Below are 20,390 nucleotides of genomic sequence, written 5' to 3'. Positions count from 1 at the left end.
TGAAAATAATAACTTTTTGAGATATCTAATGGTGATTGTACACGTATGCTTTATCTTCAGATATTGTGAATATGAAAGTTATGTTCAAATGAAAGTAAATTTAAAGATCTGTCTGTTTAGTCGTGAACAGCTACAGCTAAACGACTGAAAAAGGTTAAATTGGTTGCATTAAAAAAAAAACAACCAATAAAAAAAAGGTAATTTCAATCACATTATTAATAATGGTATTCTAAGTAATTTATATCTTTGGACATAATAAACTTTATTAGGTCTCAGATTTACACTAACTAAAACTTTCTAATAATACTAAAATGTTTTACGACTTGATCTAATAAAGCAAAATTCCACAGAGAACCCAAAATATATTAAAACATTAAATTAAAACAATCATTTGCTACTAAAATCTGCTTTAGAATCCTGCAAACTTCTTTTACGAGATTGTAAATGTGACATTAGATCATACAAAAGTTTTATAGCAAGAGTCGCTGCACACATAGCCGGGCATTTATCAGTAAAGCCAAAAAGTCTTATCAAAACCATCTAGATAAATTTTCGGCAATCACAATCTGCTCGGCTGCCGCACATGATTGATCTGCCAATTGTCAATTTATGTGGATCGATGTTCATTGTCTTCTTTTTAATAATACTTTGTGTGATTACTATAGCCACATGCTGTTGTGAGACAGTAACATAGTAAAAACAAGAGATTTGTGAATTTTTTCTCATCTTTTGCGGATGATGAAGTTGTAAAGCGACGACATCCATCCGTACTATCACTGCTTTCCTTAATCTCTAATTTGTTTATTTAAGACAGAAGCCGAATGACACCGAACAAGTGGTATGGATTGGCTTTGTTGTTCCACAAGTACTGCCGAACCACCAATGCCGGTTGAATTATGTGTGCAGTCACCTTCATTCACACATGGCTTAAACAATGAAGTCCAAATAGAATTGAAGAAGATTCAACTGTAACAGCTGTTTCATACAAGTTTTCAAACAATTTTGTTAATTAACATAGCATTTAGGGTTTAAGATTAAATGTTCAAGTTCGACAGCCTAACGTATTATGTTAGGAATGTAGGCATTCTAGAATAGGTCTAAAGTCTAGATTACTAACATCTTAGTATGTAATGTTAAGTGACTTTAGGAATAGAATTTGGAGGTCAACGAACTAAGATACTGTTCCTTATGTTATTGCTACTAAAACCTTCCAAATTGTGACCCGAACATGAAATTTAGATCAGCTATTTTAAATACTACTTTGAACTAATACCTCATAATATATGTTTTTATTTAATTACAAAATTGCCTTTTATGCCTATATGTGTAGGCAGAGATATATGACATACACACATCACGTTTCACAAAAAAAAAAAATGTAGTCCCGTGTAGAAAGGGCAAGTATTAGCAAACTTCGTGGTACTATTATGAAATATTCTAAAAGAATTAGAAAAGAACAATAGTACTTTGCCTGAAAAGGCAATGGAACCCGAAACCTCTAGATAAGCGAATACACCACCACCACAGAGGCACAGTAAATTCATTGTCTATAATTATAATTTAATTATTATGAATAAAGCATAAAGGTTTATTAATAATCTGCTTTCAAAGCCGCCCGCTTTTAAAAAGTTCCTACTTGCCTGCGTTTTTCTTACAATCTCTTAATGGAAATATTTTTAATTCCTTACTTAACGTTTTAAGTCAAGTTTATCACTTCTTTATTCATTTCCATTTTGTGTTAGAGGTTAAGTAAAAAAAAAACTGTGATGTAAAATTAGAAATGTCGGAAGACTTACCAAGATTAATCCATCAAATCGTGACTAATCTGTAACAAAGATTAAATGGTTAGTTTTAGTACTGAGAGTTTAATGTTATATTGACGTAAACAAGAAATAACTTACGTAACGAAAAACACTACTCAGTTGACCAAGGTTTCCTAAATAATCTCAATGACAATTACCTAATAATGCCTTTGCGACCACTTTAATTAGCATAAAAACGTTGTTTTGTAACATGTTAGCATAAATTTCTGTGGCTGTTTGTAAGCTAGAATCAGACATTAAGGTAAGACCCCTTTTGCAGTTTAGTGTTTGTGTTAAACATGCACGTACAATAAGAATGTAACCAAAGAAATACAATCAATAACAATTGAATTTAAACGAAACCATAATTCATATCCCATGAAAATTACCCACAATTTAAAGCACGATACACCTTAATCCATTATCAAAAATGTCAAAATATGCATACGTTTTAAACATGCACAGCTGGTCCCAATTTAAAAAGTATTGATTGGAAAATTTGGGTTCAATTTCAAGTGGGTACTTCTATTTTATTTGTATGGGGTTGTATGATTGATTAACACCATAAAACATTTGATATGGTAAACATTGGCAAGTGGGTTCATTGGATCGGATTTATCCAGATTAAACAGGTTTTTTTTCGTGTGTTTTGCTTTTTTATAATGGGATTGTTATATTAGAAGATAGAGATGTATAAAATGCAGACATTTTTTTCTTATTTATGATTTATGATGTTAGTTTCGTGTAATTGGAGGCGAGTCTATTGCCATATTCCAACCAGTTCACCAAACGCTAATGTACTGGTAAAATATTAAAAGCATTAATCATTTCACAGTTTGTGTTTTTCGTAAATGAAGTACTCTTTATCAGAGAAGGATTTATTTACCTCTTTTATTCAGTATTTTCAACAAACAAATTATTAAAACAATGTAAGGATAAAGTGGTATAAATATAAAAAAAAATTATAATCGTTTGAATTACAAACTTTATCCACGCCTATCATCACTTAAATTTTCAAATAAGCGATAATAATTTCAACAATAAATAAAGCAAAACTTAAACAATAATGGTTTGAGCTTAAAATGTATTAAAAATTTCACTCTGAACACCTGTGGTACATTATTAGTAAAATTTATTGCCAGCGACAATTAAAACTTGCTTCTAGCCTTCGTGCTGAAAGTGCTAATCATATTTCAGTCTGGCAACCCTAGGCTTTGAATAATGCAAGCGTTAATTTTACTACTTTTTTGGGTTGCCAGTTGTAAAAGGCGTTAAAATATGGACGTAGTTAAATTTTATTTTGTGGTACAGTTTTATATTTCTATTTATGTTAAGTTATGTATAGTATTATGGCTGTTATAAAATATTATAAAGAACAATAAATATAAAAATATACATATTCAGTTTTATTGGGGTCAGTATTAAATGAATGCAAATATGATAAAAATAACTAAGTACCTTATTTTACCTAATGAAATCAAATATTATTGACTATCGAAAACCGCATAGCTGTTGAGAAATCTTGTACGAAAATTTGATCAACGCCTCTACTGGGCGTTGCGTTGTAGGAACTATTTTGGCCGTACATTTAAAATGTCAAACTTTTGATACTCGACAGTTCCGACTATAGAGAATCGCGGTACTGGTAGTCGACTAAAAGACACGAAATATAAAATTAGAGCTATATTATAGTCAGGAAAGGTTACTATCACATTACAGAAAGAAATCAACTCATACAAAATCTTTTGAATATTTTCAGTCTGTACTCTGCCATATTTCACAAGTATTTTCCTCACAAAATATTCTAAAACAAGCACATCAGTCAAATGTTGTGAACAGACTCCAGCGGCGATTACTCCTCATCTTCAAATCCCGGGGCAGGCATCGTTCATGGCCGTGCGGTATCGAGACAATCTTAATTGTATCACGTTTGAAAAAGAGCCAACTTAGTGTAGGTTTACATGTTGTGGGAAGTCTCAAGAATTATATATTTATGGAGAAAAACATTCCATAGTTCTGTGAAGAAAAAAACATTTTATATTTCATGAAGCAAAACATTTTTGTTTATACAATAACGCTAAAGAGCGTCACATGGTTCGATCTTTATAAACTTTCCTTGCCTCATTCACATTCATACATCTGATCATACAGGACCGCCGGTTGCGGTTACGGTAAAGGTAGAAGTTAAAGCCAAGTTCTGAATAAAATTAGATTAAATCTATTTGTTATCATTAAAGTTTCTATTAAAAATAGTTTCACAGAATGAGCCAGAAGTTTCCGAGCCTGAATAATTTTTACATGGACAATTAGCCATTTTTAATGGCTTAAACACTACATATTAATTGGGTTGTCCACAAAATAAATGTATTTTTACTTAAGAATATGTATATATTCAGTGGCACATTTAATTATTATGTTATAGTTATGATGACTAAAGATATATAACAAGCTCTTAAAGCTTTAAACGTCGTCAGACGGTGTCATCTAAACTAATTTCAACGATCAAAGGAAAAGTAGTGTAGCAATAAACTTTTAGAATGTTTAACTATTCTCTTTTACAAAACTTCAAAGTCACGTAACAAACACAAGAACAAGTACCTTTTTTGTTTGAAATTTAAAATGTCTGGATATTGCGATGTCTTTATACTTTATTTGAGTAAACGATACGACTATTTTTCTAAAAAAAAATATTTATTTGTACAAAACCTTTAATGATTTTCATTTGGTCTGATATAGCAACTGCCGCAAGCTATATTTGAAGTAAAATTCGCATAAATCTGAAAGTTTTCTGTAATATTACTACATTTTTCATAAGGCACTAAGAATTGCTCTTGTGTCGCAGGAACTTTTACAAACACACAAACAACGATAACAGAGTCCAACCAGACACTAAAGAACCCTTTGTGAATTGCAAAAATATTCATTCCGTGTGGGAATCGAACTTCTTGACCTCACACACTGAATAGACCGTTATAAATCATAGCAAATTATTAGAATATATAGGGAAATTAAACCCAATTTACCAATTTTTTCACGCAAATTTATACACTATAGCTAATAAAGCCCTTAAAACAATCCCAGAGCAGTAAAAACTCTATCGTTTCCACCCCGTCATGTGAGCCCACACTAACAACATTAGGGCTGTCACGTCCGAGCCCTCGGCTACGTGCCTCCGCCGCATCAAACTCGAGTATAACTCGCTGTAACACTTTTATATTGTTAATCTTGCGGAGAATAGGGCTGTGTTGTTTTCTACACATAGTAGTATGGGTACTTTAGTACGATTGTTGGCTTATTACTTTAAGATTATTCTGGTTTTTACCGTTTTCTTGCGTCTTCTTTGATGTATCTACCTATATTTTTGGAAATCTATCTATCTAATCAGCTTGGTTCCACCCACTGTTGAGTACAGGCCTCCCCCTCAGCACGCCACTTTCTACGGTCCTCCGCTTGTCTAGTATTCACTCAATGTAAAATTTTCTGAATTGTAGTTCAACTTTGTAGTAATAAACGAATACTAGTAAAAGATAAACTAATGAACACGTTAACAAAGTATAATATTATTACGTAAAAGCTTTTGCTACGGCTCCATCTATCTAAGTTAATATTGGTCTGCTAAAATTTAACAAAGAGTATAGAAAAGAAAGTGATGATGTCAAATTTTGTAGTTAAATGGGAATAGCTGTAGGAATAAACTAATGACATAATAATGTTGGACACAAATTAATAAAACGGAATGAATTCGAATTTAACATATTTCCAGCTCATTACACTAAACGTAAAACACACTAATTAGGTACCTATGTAACCAACTAAAAATGTAACTATTTTAAAGTTCAGACAGGATAAAGTTCAGGCTAATTGTGTAAAGTAAGTATAAACGGTTCAAAAACTGTTTGAAGGTCTCATGCCGCCTCCCTAAGGGTTTCAATTTCACTGTATGCGGTTAACTGCATTTACAGTCTGGCCTCCAAATAGCGGTCCAAGTTGAAGGTTAAAATCGTTAGGCTTTTGTAGCTATTTTTGTTCCCAAATGCGTTAAATGAGAGCTTACTATGACTGTTTCTGTGATCCGAATCAGTGAATCCGACTGCTGATCGCGTAGTCTTGGGTTTGATTCTCGTACTGGTTATTTCTGGTAAAACTATTACAATACTTCTCATTGGTACCCCGGAGTAGTAGTAACTCATTGCACGTCAGGCGAAGCTATGCCTGCGCTTTCTGGTATAACATGCGTGATATATTGCATGTACTTATGTATTTTATGTATTATAATATTTATCATTAGTAGCCCGGTGTTTAGTAACGTGCCCAGTTAACGGCTACAGGCCCATCATCTTTTACTTGGGATTGTAGCGCAATTCTCTACAGTCGGTATCTAGTGGCGAAAGTTTGACATTTAAAATGTACTGCCAAAATAGTTCTTACGGAGCACGGTAGATGCGCTAAATGGATTTTCGGAATAATTTCTCGCTAGCCGGTTGTCGGTAGTAGTTTAAACATATCTATATTTTTATACATAAAATTACGTGGGCATATCGTTTACCTACATACCTATTCTTTCGGATGTAACAATAATGTGAGACAGAGTAAAAAAAAAATATTACGAAACGTTGTTTTGTTTTGAAAAGATAGTCGACATTGTTTTTTAAACTTGTCACTGCACACTGAACAGCCAATACAACACAAAAGCCATGTCAATACAGCTTAGCTAGTAAAACAAAGTTAATACTAACTCCATAACACATTCAAAGCTGCAGTCACCGTCGGCTCCACTACACTGTCTGTAACACAATCCCTTTGTACCGCCCCGAGGAAAAATAGCGCTATGAAATACTGGGAAACTCAAACCTATGTTAGGTTTTCAACCAGTAGTGATGCAAAGCGATGCGAGACTTTAGAAAAAATACAATCTTGTTTGTTTGGCTAAGAAGACTATTCTAAATGTGAAAGTAACTTGTGTGTTTCGCGAATAAATTGTTGGGAGTATAAATGGCATCACCGAACAAATGTAAAAATAAAAAAAAAAGCTTACTACCTCTACTGAGCAAAAATCTTCTCCCGAAATGAGAAGTTAAGGTTTTCTAAAAGGGTACTCAGAGTTGTATGCTAAAACAAACATTAAGTTTATTAAGTAGGTAAATAGGAAAAGCTTACAGTTGGTTGAATTTTTTAATTAATTTGTTTGCAAAAAATAATATTCAACTTTTATCACAAAAATAATATAACACATATCTCAAACTAATAAATGCTTCTTCATAATAATTCTCTTATAAACATAACAAATAGAATATTATCGTCTTCTAATCGAAACAAATGGGATAAATATTCAAAATTGAAAATACATTACTACTTTTATTTCGGATACGATTTATATTTCTCGCAATTTCATCTCTTTGCCCGCCAGTGGAAATATACCTTGAAGGTTGCAATACTTAAGCCGGGATTTTCATGCTTTTATCAGCGCTTTTGATCCCGGATTGAAAGGAATCTAGTTCAGGTGTGCATAGAACTTTTGAGGAATATCTCTGCTGAGTGCTGGCTAAAGTTCTGTGCATTGATCTAGCTTAGAGTGGGTGTCGTAATTCAACGATTGTGGGACTGGAGTGAGCGTCTGTAGTATGTTTGTATGTTTGTAAAATTGCCAGTGGTATTGATATTTACACAAATATATATCACACTTGTTTTACATGGAATATTACGTTTTAAAACTCTTACTGCTTGTGTAGGTGGATGTCAAACGTCGGATAAACAAATAAGGTATCCTAACATTTAATTTTCAATCGCGTTTAAGACCTGTTGCATTATAATATTATAATTAAAATATATTATGATAAACACCTATGTGTCGCTTTGACAGTATTTGTCTTCGTTTCATGTATTAGAGACGGGCCTATTGCGAAATACCGGACTCAGACTCTAAGCGACTATTAAGAATATTTAAATACAAATTAGAAAATTCCATATGTATTTTACCTGACCCGGGAATCAACCCCGAGAACTTGTGGTCAGCAGTCTTATACCCTACTACTACAGTGTCCAGACTACAGACACACCGATATTTCATCAAAACAAATAATTTCAAATTCGATTCGCACTGTTCTCCTGTTCGGCAACGGTCTTCCCCATAATAAAAGACGAGTTAGACCTTATCCACCACGCTGACCAACTGTGGTTGCTAAAAACAACAATAGAATTTAAAAGTCAAGGAAAATACATAAAGAAGTATATTAAGTTCATTAATAAATAAGCGAAAAAGGTTAAAAGGTTACCTTTGGTTCGTAATACGCGAGGGACAAACAAAGAAAGCCACATTAAAATTCAGGTACTACATACATTGATGTAGTAAGTTATATGACAACGTTTTATCATTTATGAGACCCTTTTGATGTTCTTTGATGGGTTTTGATTGTTTTATAACGAGATTTGTGATATTAGCTTCTGACTGTGATTTCACTTGCATGAAATTTTGAGGCTTGTGGTGTTTATTTAAAATTCTATATTATAATGTACTAGCTCTAGCGTCCAGGATAAAAACTGTCATGTAGATATGTAGAAAACTTCATTCCAATCCGTTCCGCAGTTTAGGCATTTTTATAAGAAGTGTTCTAAAAATTACTAGGGACATGCCGTTTTAAAAATATTATTTCAGATAAAAAGAGAGTAAATAAATTACTTAATATTAATATTTAGAAGCATTTGACGCGGTGTATTTGCAATTGTTTTCGACATTTCCTTTGCACCAAAAAGTAAATTTTCAAACAGGTAGAAAACATTTTGTCAAATTGTTCCACAGCTTAATTAAAATAAACCACGTGTGTTCATTAAAACCTAACTCTAAAAGGTCGTAGGTGAACGTCTAACTAAATCCAGTGACATTTTAGAACTCAAAACCCACCTACACATAATAAAACAAGCGCTGTGTTCCGTTTTTGTAGGTCCGTTTGTCCTCACATCCGTGAAATATCTTTGTGAGTTCTCCGCTCGTGCATTAAGTGCATCCGACCTTTGACTTTTGTATGAAAGGGAATCAAAGACGGTATATTAGATTCTGAATAGGTTTTTAGGTAGCGGAATTGTGCTAAAGTCTAGGTTATCTCACTAGTTTAGGACTCAAGGCTTAACCCCTCCCTCATTACGGGAGGAGACCTTTACCCAGCAGTGGGACATTAATGGATTCAATTTATTTATTTAGGTTATGAAGGCTTAAAATGCGTCTTATATCGAGTTTTCTTTGAAATTGTAAATAATAATGCGTTGAATAAATTATAATGTTGCGTAGTCATGTCTATAACAAATGTACATCTATATCATAACTTTTAAACTCTCGCGTTGCATGTTTAATGTATAATAGAATACGGGAATTAACGCGAACACACATTGTATACCTATACTTCCATATTTTGTATTTTAAATGTAAAAGTCTTTCCAACATGTCTATCTGTTACGCTTTCATGGCTGAACCGCAAAACTTATTATAATGTCATTTACCATGGACATTGATGATGAAAGACTAAACACATTCTTTTTTCAGAAATCGGCACCTACGAAGGGAGCGGAATCACGTGGATCCGCTAGTAAAATATACAAAAACACTCTCAATTTTTGCAAATCCTCAGCCTAGTCTTTCTTCCCAACACATAAGTAAATATTACTTTATATCCTAAATCCTAACTTAAACTCTCATAAAACTGAATTCACTCACCATTACCTGAACCCATAATTCAACAGAAAAGAACATGGGTTCTTCAACAGACCCTTTTTCAGACCTTAACAATGGGCCTTCAAAATATTCTTTTGTACAACCTTTGTTAAGAAAAGGCTATTTATTGACCCTAATTAGTAAGCAAACGAGGGTTTTAGAAAAAATTGCCTGTAATAACTGTATATGAGTAAAAGGTTAAGGGTGTACGAAGATTACCTGGAAACGGATGGGATTAATGGAGTGTTATGTTGATGGGAGAATATCTTTTAGTAACTAGAGATTCAAGTTAAGATCGAAACGTGCGTAAAGAATAAGTGTTTCAGTGTTATAGCATTTCCATTATTTTTTATTTAAATATATCCAAAGCATTAAGAACATACTGACATTAATAGAATAGAACGACAACGAATAGACACAAAACAAAACTAGATTTGAAACTGTAGCTCGATTCTGTAATACTATCGAGTACCGACAAGCGGCCTCTCATCGAGAAATTTTGTATGAAATTCTGATCAGCGCCTCTGACGGGTGTCGTAGGAACTAGCTATTTTGGCAATACATTTTAAATGACCGACTTTCAATAGTACCGACTGTACAGAATTGCGCTACTGAATATGTGGATTGAACATCATTTGATAGATAATTTATATAGGTAGATACATATTGGTTATATGTGGGAATTAAACACTCGTTAGGAGCAAGACAACGCCTTAAAGATAAAATAAGAAGTTATTTGATACATAAAATCTAAGTCTAATGTTATGTAAAAAGAGATAGTCATTACTACTTTTGACTATTTTAATGATTATATAATAACTATTCAATCAAAAAATCTTAATCATCTATCAACAGTATCAACAAAATTCAATCGTTCCGAAAATTAAACCAGCAACACTCAGCAAAGCAACAGCTTAACAACATCTCTATAAAACAAACTTACTAATAAAACATGCTTCTCCGAAAAGGTTTTGGCCATAAAGCCTTAAGATACACTCCCTAACATACGCCTTAAATAAGTGCTGTTAGTTCCAAAGGAATTCCTTGAATGGGCTCCTTATACATGTAATATACAGGTGCTTTGAGTCAACTGGATGTATGGGAGAATTCGGCGTGTTCCGGGAATTTAGCTTGTGTGTAAGCGCCTTTATAGACTGGAACTGACGTTATTGATGTCGTGTCTTGTAGGTTTCTAGCTGCTTGTGAGATTTACTTGCTATCTATTTAATATACCGGTGCTTGGTAACATTTTGGAAGATTTTTTAAGTATGCATCTTAAATTAAAATTCTGAATATCCTACATATATTTCATACCCTATTTAAAATAAGCAAAGCACAAAAGTAATAAATTGAATAGTAGTTGTTAGTTAATTATGTGACTGATTATCACTTGTTTGTTGCGTGTAAGCCATCCAAACATTTTCTAGATTAACTGATAGTTCTGGCAAAACACTTCAAGAGCAGCATCTACTTTAATAATAATATGTCGCCAATAAATCATAACTTTACATATCTTCAGTTTTTGACACTAGTTTTATCTTCTTCAAACTATCATTTACTAGTGTTCGTCCAGTAGTCGAAATTCGACTATAATTAATTAAAATTATAAGTTATTTAATATAAAAATTTACGACATTTAGTAAGACCTCAGTAGCACCTACATTTCCTCAAAAAGCTTATCAATCTTTAATCTTAACTTACTTTACTTAAATTTCATGTTACATGCTTACCATCAGACAAGGCAAAATATCTATCTGCAAATTTCCTTTACACACATATAAGTAACCCAGATAATTCAGTAGCAAATGCTCAGCTGCATGCCTTTGATAGTTCGGTAATCAATACTGGGTCAAAGGCATTATTTGGTTATCACAAACACGAGAGCGCTAAGTGTAGTGAGTCAATATTGGGGGGATGTGAGCTATGGCCGCTTGAGAGCTTGTGGTTTGGCTTTAAGATAAGATGGTATGAGGAAAATTATTATTTTACCATCTTTTGATATATTACTGGGTAGGCTTATGAACTCAAATACTTTCTCATTCTGAGAGGAGACTTGTAGCCATAGATTATACATTTATACTGATACTTGTAGCCCTGGATCAGCAAAAACTATTTTTTTAGACCTTAGATTTTAGGCTTTGTGTGACGGGGATGTATTCAAACAATCAAGTCTAGAATAACCAGACCTAAAATTACTTGTGAGGCGCCCATAGCTAGCTGCTGTGCTTACCGGTCGGTAAACGATCTGTGGGTTAATCAACCGTTGGCGCGGTCATTCTATAGATGGGTGACCACATAGTATCCGATCCGAAATAGACCGAATCCGAATAAAATTTACGATTTCCTGGTGCAATAAGTGCGTCCAACTAGTCACTGCTCTGTGTTCGTCTGTTAAAATCATTTAAATAATTTAAATTTTTTATTGGCTTTCAATATTGTTGTTTATGAATAACTAATGTTATTTTTTTTATGTGTAGGTCTTTCTTGGGCGTAGACAGCGCTCTAATTTATTTCTATGCATTGATCTAATATCTGCTGCAAAGCTTGTGACAAAAGTTTTCTCTATAACCAAAACACATCTAACAAGGACATTTTACAGCATATAAAACCAGCCTATCAAGATTTTATCGTGCTAAGGTCAAATCATGATAACTTGACGCCATCGGTCATCTGATCCAACTGGGGCTCGGGCGACGTTCGTAAGTGAACGATAACGACTAGGTTACCCTCCGATCACTCCCTGAAGACAGAAGATTGAATTAATTTTGATTATCAATTTATGATACCCTGTAGTTTTAAAACTTAGAAACTTATACGGCTTAAAAACATACATACATAAAACCACGCCTTTTTCCCATTAGGGCAGAAAGAGACCAAAAAAATCTATAATCGATATTAGTTAATAAAATGGACTCTTTAGTCTAAATTGCATAAACTTTTAGTAGAAGAAGGTTGTAAAAAATAATAATAGCTCGGATTATCCTAAAACATCAGTTTTCTGTTGAAGAACCTACCTAAATTAAACAATATTGTAGAAAATTATTGCTGCTAAAATTTTAATAATGAAGTGATAAATAGATAGCATTTAAGATACAATGATCAAACTACTCGCCTGCATATCTCAAACTGATGATATGATGATTTGTATGTATTTTTGTTTTTTTTTTTCTGTATGATTTGCGTAGTCTTATTTACGAGGTGCCTAAGCATAGATTGTGACAAAAATATCCCTGAAATACGTCGCAAATCATAACCCTTTAAATAATAATTCCAAAAAGAAAATTTGAAAATCCAATGGCAGAATCTTAATAAAGTAAGGCAGATTACAGACAGCCGTATCCGGTAAACCGTCGAAGATTTATTGAGTTAAATTAATTAAATTTAATCGGTATTCCGATTCGGTATTCTGAGGTATAATTCAAAGTGTTATCTATACTAATATTATAAAGCTGAAGAGTCTGTTTGTTTGTTGGTTTGAACGCGCTAATCTCAGGAACTACTTGTGCGAATTAAAGAATTCTTGAAATTTGCTGTTGGTGTTGGATAGCCTATTTATTGTCCTCAATAAATAGGCTATTTATGGTCCTCAATAAATAGGCTATCCATGATCCGTGATGATATTTAACCTACAGCCTTCCTAGGCTATAGGTTAAATATCATCACGCTACGACCAATAGGAGCAGAGTACTAGTGAAAAATGTTACAAAAACGGGGAATATAATGATCAACGCAAGTGAAGTTACGCGGATCAGCTAGTGTTGGATATAAACGATATTGTAAACAATGGTTTAGGCTCTTTAAACGTCTTAATTCGGTCGCGGGATTAAGAACATTATTTGGTGTGTAATTTGTAGGATAATCTTGATTTAGGATTATCTCATTCGATTTGTAACAGATCCTTTAGGTGAAGTCTGTTTGAGTTTGTTCTTGTACAGTAGCAGTACATTAGGATCTCTCTTTACAAGCAATTATTTTTCTCATGTATAAGATATCGATAGTTTTAAAATTTTGCGCAAAACTACACTTCACATTAAACATTGTTTTTGCGTTTGTTGGTTTCTTAAGAATTTAAACGATTTGAAAAGATTTCTTTCAATACAACGCTTTATTATTATATAATACGATATTTCTTTAACCGACTTCAAAAAAAGGAGATGGCTCTCAATTCGGCTGTATGCTTTTTTTACATTATGTAATGATTGTATTTATGAATAAAAGGTGTGAATTTAATACGTTTTCATTTGCTTTTAACTGTGTAATATTAGATGGTAAATACGCAATCATAATTATATGTCTGTAAACATGAATAGAGTTTCTTGCTCTACTGAGAAAATTGTATAGTTTATTATTTTACTCTCGTAATCAATTTATTTACGAATACTGATGCATGATGTTATTACGGCTATTTTATTGAAAAGTAAAGGCTATTTAGCGGCTGAATTTATCCACAAACAATAGCACTGATAAATCGCTTAATACGCAACAGTCATCAATATGGTTTAATGATTCAGTTTGTATGAGTTATTGAAGTTGCTATTGTAACTGCACTTTTATATTGTACTTTATGGTTCATGAGATTACCTCCCATTTATTTATTTCTTCGAATATAACTTTTGTTTTAAAAATAAATACAATTTTGTTTGTATTATTAAAAAAACGCTGGACGGTTAATCGGCAATGCAACAACACATTTTCTACACACAAAAAAAAAATACTCTCTCGGTAATTTCTTTACTACTTTTGACAACCAGCAACCTACTGAGACATCTTGTTCGAAAATCAGATCAGCAACTCTAGTGGGCACCGTAGAAACTATTTTTCCAGATCATTTTAAAGATCTCAAAGGTCTCAAGGTCTTTTCAAACTCTCGTTACTTGATTGTACGGACTAAAGAAAATCGCTAATATTTACTACTAGGTACACGCGGTCAGCAGTAGCGCGATTCTGTATAGTCAGTACTTTCGAGTACCGAAAATTTGACATTTAAAATTTACTGTCAAAATAGTTCCTACGATGCCCGCTAGAGGCGCTGATCAGATTTTCATACAAAATATCTCGATGACTAGTTGTCGGTAGTCGATAGTAGTAGAAAATCGGTATATTAAAAGTAAAAGAAAATCCCTAATTTTCAGCCCTGGGTGACAGTGTTTGGAGGACAACTGGGAATATACCAGAAAATCGCGCTAGTTAGTGTTACCTTAAGAGTATTATGAAACATACAACAACACAGGATGTATGCGAGTCCAGGACTTAACCGAGTTAATAGTTTGAAAGCTCCTTGACTAGCCAGTGAAATAGTTACACCGGAGCTGACGTAGAATGTTAATTGGAGCAGACATGTTGCGTGTCTAAGACTAGAATGTTAATGTGAGAGAACCTAGATTTGAGCCCAGTGGATGTTTGTTGATAGGAAGATGATAGGTAATATGATAGAAATTAAGAAATTGGAAAAATATTTCATTTCCAATTTTTATTCCGTTTTGTATGTGATAGACATAAACAAATTGGAAACTCTATGATGTCCAATTTTTATAGCTGAGTTTTGTTGTATTGTATACTCGAGACGGCTACCTTTTAATAAAGTAACCAATACGACTTTTACACTCAAAGATAATGAAGTACTTGTTCATGAACTTTATCCTTTGACGTTAATATAATTTGTCTTGCAGGAGGCAAGACTTTTTTACCAGGCCATCTATTGAAAATAGTCTAACGGAAATTGAAAAACTCATACACTACTTTATCCGAGCTGGGAGCTGAATCTGACACTCACTATCAGCATTCGTATGTGCTACTGCTCAGACCAAATTAATATTTATACTAAGTACTTTTTATCCCAACTATTTTACCCTGAATCTTATTCTATCCCATAATTTATTTCCAAACTAAGAATACCGAATCTACAAGGACATTCCATTGAAGAAACATCCTCTAATTCGTGTATACGAGCGCTGTGGGAAATTATCGGATTGTCTATTTGGGAAGTAGGCCGTTCGGAGATAATGTACATAATAATATAGGTAGAAGATCCTAACTAGTATTATAAGTAGTATTATAAGGACTGCCTCCGTGGCGTAGTGGTTTAGGTCGCCACGCCGATACCACTGCAACGGGAGGTTGTGGGTTCGATTCCCACACGGGACAATTATTTGTGCGATCCACAAATAATTGCTTCGGGTCTGGTTGTGCTTTGTGTCCGTTGTTTGTATGTTTGTAAAAGTCCCCGCGATACAAGAGCAATTCTTAGTGCGGGAGTTGTCTTTTTAAAAAAAGAAAAATAAAAAGTATCTACTATTGTTAAGTAAATAGGTAGGTATTAGGCTCAATTCAAACCAAGACGACGTAGGCGCATCTAATATATAAAGACACCAAAATCGAAATTGTGCCCTGTGGAATGAGTTCTATCACACGGTACAAATATTTTTAAGGAAGAATATAGCAGTTCTTGTGAGGATCTCCTTTAATACTGTTGTTTGCATATTATTGCTAGGAAAAATTACAAAAGATCCAATCCAAACCATTTTTTTAATGTACGTAAAATGAATTCACGTACATTAAACAATTGGATCACGATATACTTTACACTGTCCCATAAAAAAATAATTGGCGCTACTAAAACTCCCGCAGTTTGTCGCATACGCCAAGATTTTTATTGATATTTATGACCAAAACACTCATTTAATTCCGCAAGCCTACTTAATTATAAACTCATAAACGACAATACGATCTATTATGGTATCTTCTAAGGGACTCTTAAATGAAAATAGTATGTTGAATCGATTAGCGTCTTTACATCGGTCTAGCCTTTCGTTCAACAATGTTGGATTTGGGTTCAAGTCTCACCGAATGCAGCTGAATTTAAAACAAGTATTTTGAGAACCCAGTTACCTGGGTTATAACACGATACCCCTCGGTAATACTGTTGTCAGACTTTCAAGCTTCTGACTACTGGTATCGCTTAGCAAAGATCCTTGACAGTGACAGCCAGGACATAATTTAAAGTGCCTTCCGAAACACGGACGAACTCGGTATAAATAATACAGTCACCCATCCACTGTCCAACCTCGGTAAGCGTAGCTTAACTTAAAAGAACGATCCGCTATTTTTACTTAGCTACTGAGATTCTTAATTATGAACCTGTAAACGATAATTCGATCAATTATTGTTCTCAAAACGTTCTAGGGGGGGTCGTAAAAGGAAAATAGTAGGTGGATTCGTGAGATTAGCGTCTTTATGGGGTAGTTAATGGGGGAGGAAGTGATTTATCCCATGCTTTGATGGTTGAGTTATTGACCGTAGTACAAGTGAATGTCTGGAGGAAATATTTTGAATGGGCCGTTTGTTATTTTAATGGTTAAATCGATAATAATGGACTACATTTTGTGAGATAGTTTAACGTTTGAGATAGTAAAGCGACATCGTATGGAATAACTTCTAATTAAAATATTCGTATAGGTAGGTACTTTTTGTTGACTTATTCGATAGTAAAAAATCTTAAATCTACATATCTATCAAATTCAGTATAAACTAGTTATTAAAACTAAACATAATAGGTAGACTAACATAATTAAACAACTAGCCAACCCGCGCAGCTCCGCTTACGAATTTTATTTGTTTTTTTCTCTCCATAAAAGCCTTCCTCATCGTAAAGATAATTTTCCACATACAATACGTCAATTTGGTTCAGACGTTCTCGAGTTTTGCGCTCAGTAACACATTTGACCATTCATTTTTTTGATATATAAGAAAAACATTTATCTTTACAATATTTACGTTGTACCCTGCTTACCTTGTCTAAACCTAGTCACATAATACTCCACACTAAATAATCACTTTTTCACTTCACAATATAATTCCACTTATATCCTATCAGTTATAAAACCTTCAACACGCTCATTGTACATGAAACATACAGGTGTGGTAAGGGACGGCCCTCAGCAATCAGCAGTGGAATATTGTCAAATTACCCGCACAAACGCTACTTTTGATCAACCAAATTGACTGGACTGACCGAATATGAAGGTTTTCATTGAAAATATGAAAATTTATAATGTATGCTTATTTATTGCTATTGGAAAATTTGTAGTTGGGAATGGACTATTTTGTCTAACCACTACTTTTTATATTTCGTGATTGTTATTTAATATTGATGAATGATCTATTAGACCGATTTTGGCCATGGCCATCACTTCGATCTCGAATTAGATTGGCGCAAGTTACTATAAATAATAGCTATTTGCTAGAATATGTAGGTTATATAAATCTATTTTATCAAAGCCGTTATGGATATAAGCTAGCATAGATGTTTAGTATGATGTTCAAGTTGGCAGGCAGAATAGACTTATGATTAAGAAACTTAATAAAAAAATTAACGAGATATAGTTTCATTATAAATATATAGACAAACAAACAGTCTCCTCATTTGTCTTGTAATCACGGATTGCCTAATGCATAAATTATACTATTTACCAGCATATGCTAAAGCAAAATAGTTAGTCTAAAAGCACCTTACATATTTAAATTTACGCGAATCAAACTAAAGACCCGAAACTACTTCAGACGAATGAGAGGGACTTCATTTTATGGACCTATAAACACACATCCTGAAAACCTGAAATTTATTCCTTAGCCAAAGTAAACCTTATTTTGCTGTCTACAAAGTTTAATTTTGATTGTGAAAGTAAAGTTTACATTTAATTAATGGTGTCTATAGAAGTTTAAAACAAGTCTAGCCAGAGACGAGAAATTATCGTCATTTGTTACAAAGTTTTGGTCGCAAAGGAAATTGTTTTGTTACTGATAAACTGAAAAATAATGAAGATTCATTGTTGGGTCCATTGAGATGTTTTTAAAACGACAATTTGGAGTCTTGGGCATTTGGTTTTTGTTTATTTGTAGTCAGCAAGATTATAATGACTTCATTTTAGGATTAGTTTTTTCGCTGTTGTAGTTTTTGTAAACATTTCTTTTACCGTCGGATTTAACAGTTTTAGTTACGTCTATTAATGTCTTTCACACTAAATCTTCCTGCAGTCGATGTTATGTCAGTTATGGTTTTTTTTAAACATTTAGATGATAATCACTTCTACCTTTAGAGTGAGTTGAGTCCTAGAGTATATCAAAACAGGATCAGTTTTTACTCAAATAACAAGTTACGAATTTAAAGCATACTTTGTCTTTTGCCATTTAATTGAGAAATTCAAATGTATTACAAACAATGTTCTAACCAGTATTAACCACAAGCCTTCTATTTTAGTCCAAACATCATAAATGAGTAACATACTAAGTAGAAGCAAGTTTGTCAACGTAGTCGTTTTCACCGTGTTGTGACAAACTTGTACATGTTATGACGATCATTAATTACACAACTTGGACTGCGTGATCAGCTGATGAACTGAAGTTTTTGGGTCAAAAGTGGGAACTGGGTCTTCTTTAATTCAAAGGGCAAAGATATATCCGATAAAAACTTGTGTTTTTTACAGCAAATGTATTCATTTCGAAGGTTTGAAATACGGTAAGGTCATCTAACACTGCTTAAGTGGTGCCTGTGTATGTACAAAAATAAAAAAGGGCCATAAACGAACACTTTGATCCTTTTACCCCCGGTTTCTGAAATACGATTCGCGGAAGTTTATCGATTTAATAGCATTTAAACTTGTATAAAAATTACAGTTTGATTGATAAACTATCGCTAAATGTATCTCAGAACCCGGGGGGCTATCACATATCTCAGTTGATAACTATTTGAAAGCCACTGCGCTGTACATTATTTTCTCCCTTAGAATATAGTGATTAACATGACACACCAAAGCAGCAATGTACTGAATAATGTCAATTAATTTGACGTACACTACTTTCCAACTGAGATACGTGATAAGCCCGCTGGGCATAATTCCGTTTGCTTTGAAGAATTTGGTCTTCTTTTAACATAGTTAACGTTCAATATAATCATAGGGATTATCACGTTTGGTATTAATACGATGATAGCTTAGTGGTCTAAGCATTCGCCATGCAAGTGATCGAAGGCTCCAACCTAGAGCGAACACACTGGAGAAATTACCAGGTATACTATTCAGTAGCACCACGTACCAATATTATTATAATGTCACTAGGTATTTCATACACTGTTGTACAAAACAGATTAATCCCGAAACTTCTACTTCAACTAAAACGTAACGCAAATGTCACGGATACAAACATACAATGTAGGCAACAGAAATAAATTTTATTGTGAGTAATATTTGTCGTGCGACGAACGTTCTGTGCCTTGTTGGAGATACATTGTGTTTAGAATGTAAAGTCTTGTTTCTGCAAGTTTTGAGCATTTGTGCAAATAATAGTGTAGGATTAGAATGTTGAAATTAAGAATACAAATTCGTTGGTATGCAACATTCTATGCTAATCAGAACTTAGAAATATTTTCAAATAATCTATCTCTTATTTACAAACTTTAAGCTTCTATAAACATGACAGTTTGAATAGATAAACTACAGCTGCTAAATGTGTCTCAAAAACCGGGCTTGACTGACATAGTGATCTACCAACGCACAGCCCAAACCACTGCACGGGCTGAAATTTGGGATATAGGTAGATGTTATGACGTAAACATACGCTAAGAAGGAGTCTGATCTATTCTCTCCCCAAGGGGAGGAAATAGGGTCGCGGGCAAAAGCTAGTTACTTAAAAAATCTTATCGTCACTTTCAAAATTGGCAAGAGCAAACTATCACAACTAAAATAAAGTCATAAACAATTCTAATCACAAATTCAAAAGAAATCGAAATCTCAAGTATAACTTTTACTCATTCCCATTCCATGAATACTAACTACTTAATCAATCGATTGAGGCAACATCGATAATGTAATACGATTTTAATTAAAAAGGAC

The 20,390-nt window shown here is 33.5% G+C and overlaps 1 protein-coding gene across 2 annotated transcripts in view; it reads right to left on the bottom strand.

The window, feature by feature from the left end:
- LOC142977301 (dopamine D2-like receptor) overlaps positions 1–20,390 on the bottom strand; it is a 226,195-nt gene that overhangs the window by 173,100 nt on the left and 32,705 nt on the right. For both annotated transcript variants that reach the window (XM_076121118.1, XM_076121119.1), the window contains exon 2: positions 1,797–1,825. The gene's annotated coding sequence lies outside the window, so the exon portion shown is untranslated. The remainder of the gene's footprint in view (positions 1–1,796; positions 1,826–20,390) is intronic.

The sequence above is a fragment of the Anticarsia gemmatalis genome, chromosome 12, assembly GCF_050436995.1.
Source record: "Anticarsia gemmatalis isolate Benzon Research Colony breed Stoneville strain chromosome 12, ilAntGemm2 primary, whole genome shotgun sequence".
In the NCBI taxonomy this organism is placed as follows: domain Eukaryota; kingdom Metazoa; phylum Arthropoda; class Insecta; order Lepidoptera; family Erebidae; genus Anticarsia; species Anticarsia gemmatalis.
The sequence above is the reverse complement of the archived record's forward strand: the minus strand, read 5'-3'. Positions and strand labels throughout refer to the sequence as shown.